The sequence below is a fragment of the Miscanthus floridulus genome, chromosome 13, assembly GCF_019320115.1.
Source record: "Miscanthus floridulus cultivar M001 chromosome 13, ASM1932011v1, whole genome shotgun sequence".
Lineage (NCBI taxonomy): Eukaryota > Viridiplantae > Streptophyta > Magnoliopsida > Poales > Poaceae > Miscanthus > Miscanthus floridulus.
This window is the reverse complement of record NC_089592.1, coordinates 68,601,931-68,606,293: the sequence shown is the minus strand read 5'-3', so window position 1 is coordinate 68,606,293 and position 4,363 is coordinate 68,601,931.

The following is a 4,363-nucleotide window of genomic DNA, read 5'->3' as shown; positions in this document are numbered from 1 at the left end:
CAGTGATGAGCCACATCGCTGAATTCAAGAAGATCGTCGCCGACCTAGTGTCGATGGAGGTGAAGTATGATGATGAGGACTTAGGTCTTTTGCTGCTATGTTCTTTGCCAAATTCGTATGCAAATTTTCGTGACACCATACTTTTGAGCCGTGATGAACTAACCCTAAAGGAAGTTTATGAGGCTCTCCAGTCTAGGGAGAAGATGAGAGGCATGGTGCAGAATGATGGGACGTCGTCCTCCAAGGGCGATGCTTTGCATGTGAGAGGCAGAACTGAAAACAGATCCTCCAATGATGGCAATGATGGTAGAAAGAACTACGAAAGGAGAGGCCGTTCAAAGTCCAAGCCGCATGGTAATAAAAAGTTCTGTGTTTATTGCAAGCTGACAAATCATAATGTTGAGGATTGCAGAAAAGTACAGAATAAGGAGAAGAGGAAAAACAAGTCGGCTGGTAAGGTCTCTGTTGCTGCTGCTGCGTCTGATGATGATTCTGGAGATTGTCTGGTAGTATTTGCTGGTTGTGTTGCTGGTCATGATGAATGGATTCTCGATTCCGCATGTTCATTTCATATTTGCACTAACAGAAATTGGTTTAGCTCGTATAAGTCTGTGCAGAAAGGGGATGTTGTGCGGATGGGAGATGATAACCCGTGTGACATTGTGGGGATTGGATCAGTTCAGATCAAGACTGATGATGGCATGACACGCACGCTGAAAAACGTCAGGTATATACCAGGGATGTCTAGAAATCTTATCTCATTGAGCACGCTTGATGCAGAAGGTTACAAATATTCCGGTTCAGATGGCGTTCTGAAGGTATCAAAAGGTTCTCTTGTTTGCTTGAAAGGTGATCTTAATTCTGCAAAGTTATATGTCCTTAGAGGGTGTACTTTACCTGGTTCTGATTCCGCTGTTGCTGCTATTACTAATGATGAACCTAGTAAAACTAACCTTTGGCATATGCGTTTGGGACATATGAGTCACCATGGTATGGCAGAATTGATGAAGAGAAACCTACTGGATGGCTGCACTTCGAGTAAAATAAAGTTTTGTGAGCATTGTATTTTCGGGAAGCATAAAAGGGTACATTTCAACACTTCAGTTCACACCACTAAAGGTACTCTTGATTATGTTCATGCTGATTTATGGGGTCCTTCCCGTAAGTCCTCACTTGGTGGTGCTCGTTACATGCTTACAATTATTGATGATTACTCTAGAAGGGTTTGGCCTTATTTTCTGAAACAGAAAGATGATACTTTTGCTGCTTTTAAGGACTGGAAAGTAATGATAGAAAGGCAAACTGAAAGGAAGGTAAAATTGCTTCGTACTGATAATGGTGGAGAATTTTGTTCGCGTGAATTTAATGATTATTGCAGATCGGAAGGCATTGTTAGGCATCACACCATACCCCATACTCCACAACAGAATGGTGTGGCCGAACGCATGAACAGAACCATCATATCTAAGGCCCGTTGCATGCTGTCTAATGCCAGGATGAGCAAGCATTTTTGGGCTGAAGCTGCTAATACTGCCTGTTACTTGATAAACAGGTCGCCTTCTATTCCACTAAATAAAAGAACTCCCATTGAGGTATGGTCTGGTACGCCTGCTGATTATTCACAGTTGAAAGTTTTTGGATGCACTGCTTATGCTCATGTTGATAATGGAAAATTAGAGCCTAGAGCTGTTAAGTGTCTTTTCCTTGGTTATAGTTCGGGAGTCAAAGGCTATAAATTGTGGAATCCTGAAACAGGAAAGACTTTTATGAGCAGGAGTGTTGTTTTCAATGAATCTGTGATGTTTACTGACAGTTTGCCCTCAGATCATGTTCCAGAAAAAGAGCTGCAGCGTATGCGCATGCAGGTGGAGCATGTTGATGATGATACAGGTGTGCAGGTGGAGCCTATTGATGAGCATGGTGACCATGATAATGATGTTGCTGAGGATGATGCTCATGATGATGTTCAGCAAACTCCTCCTATTTTGCAGTTAGAGGAGGATTTACCTATTGCTCAACGCAAGTCAAAAAGGACAATTGCACCTCCTAAGCGTCTTATTGAAGAATGTAATTTGTCTTACTATGCTTTGAGTTGTGCTGAACAGGTGGAGAATGTTCATGAGCCAGCAACCTATAAAGAAGCTATTCGTTGTGGTGATACTGAGAATTGGATTTCTGCTATGCATGAGGAGATGCAGTCTCTTGAGAAGAACAGTACATGGGAGATTGTACCTTTGCCTAAGAATAAGAAGACCATCAGCTGCAAATGGATCTTCAAGAGAAAGGAGGGTTTATCTCCAAGCGAGCCTCCAAAGTATAAGGCAAGGTTAGTTGCTAAAGGCTACAGTCAAATTCCGGGTGTTGACTACAATGATGTGTTCTCTCCAGTGGTAAAACACAGTTCAATTCGTACTTTCCTTAGTATTGTTGCTTCACATGATCTTGAGCTTGAGCAGTTAGATGTGAAGACTGCGTTTTTGCATGGAGAGCTTGAGGAGGACATATACATGGACCAACCAGAAGGGTTCATAGTGCTTGGCAAGGAAAAATATGTGTGCAAGTTGAAGAGATCCTTGTATGGTTTGAAACAGTCCCCTCGTCAGTGGAACAAGAGGTTTGATTCATTTATGTTAGCACACAGTTTTAAAAGATCTAAATATGATAGCTGTGTTTACATCAAGCATGTTAATGGATCACCTATATATTTGCTGTTATATGTTGATGATATGCTGATTGCTGCCAAGAGCAAGATTGAAATCACTAAGTTAAAGAAGCTATTGAGTAGTGGTTTTGATATGAAAGATCTTGGTAGTGCTAAGAAAATTCTTGGTATGGAAATTAGTAGAGACAGAAAATCTGGTTTGCTATTTCTTAGTCAACAAAATTATATCAAGAAAGTTCTTCAGCGTTTCAACATGCAAAATGCTAAGGTTGTTAGTACCCCTATTGCACCTCACTTTAAATTGTCAGCTGCTCAGTGTCCTAGTACAGATGAAGAGATTGAATATATGTCAAGGGTTCCTTATTCTAGTGCTGTTGGGTCTTTGATGTATGCCATGGTTTGCTCTCGTCCAGATTTGTCATATGCTATGAGTCTTGTTAGTAGATATATGTCTAATCCTGGCAAAGAACATTGGAGGGCAGTTCAGTGGATTTTCAGGTACCTCAGAGGCACAGCAGATTCCTGTTTAAAGTTTGGAAGAACTGATAAGGGTCTTATTGGCTATGTGGATTCTGATTATGCTGCTGATCTGGACAGGCGAAGATCACTTACAGGTTATGTGTTTACTGTTGGCAGTTGTGCTGTGAGTTGGAGGGCTACTTTACAGTCAGTTGTTGCTTTGTCTACTACTGAAGCAGAATATATGGCTATTTGTGAAGCGTGCAAAGAATTAATTTGGCTGAAAGGTTTGTACGCTGAGCTTTGTGGAGTTGAATCTTGCATAAGTTTGCACTGTGACAGTCAAAGTGCAATTTACCTCACTAAAGATCAGATGTTCCATGAGAGAACTAAACACATAGATATCAAGTATCATTTTGTGCGTGATGTGATTGAAGAAGGTAAGCTGAAGGTATGCAAGATTAGTACTCATGATAATCCTGCTGATATGATGACAAAATCTGTTCCTGTTGCTAAGTTTGAGCTGTGCTCAAGCTTAGTTGGTTTAATTGGATAGTCCAAGAGACTATTGTTGGCACCAGTGGTTTTTCTATCTTTGTTATGTTCAGGATGAAGGGTTGATTTATGATACAAGATGAATTTGTCTCAAGGTGGAGTTTGTTGGAGTTGTTCCAAATTCACTCCAGGATATAGGCCAAGCTTCTGACGGAGCGAAGCGGAGGCCCGTCGCCGGAGGCTTGGGCCGGAGCGTAGCGGAGTCTGAAGCTGGCCCATCGGGTCTCGCCCCTGTGTTGGGGGGGTGCGGGGGGCGGAGCCCCCCGCGGTACGGTACGGTATATATACCCTTGCTAGGGTTTCGTGGAGACTTGATTCTCTTGTAAGCCGCCATAGGCGTGTAACCCAAAACTCTTGAGATAGTGAGATTGTTGCTGGCTGGTGCCCGTGGTTTTTCCCCTTCACATCGGAGGGGTTTTCCACGTTAAATCGTGTGTCTCCTCTGTGGTTTGATTCTTTACTTCATATTCCTATACGTCGTTCGTAACATATGCCACCTAGAGAAGATAGATATTTATAGGTACATGTAGTTGCACAGAGTGACCAGTGATATTAGTTTTTCACCAACCAGGTAGTTACATACTTACATTATTTATTTTTTGAAGCTGGGGCACAATTAGTACTTTGAATCTTACATCCTTCATCTAAGTTTGGGATATTATCTTACATACATGCCATTTTAAATCA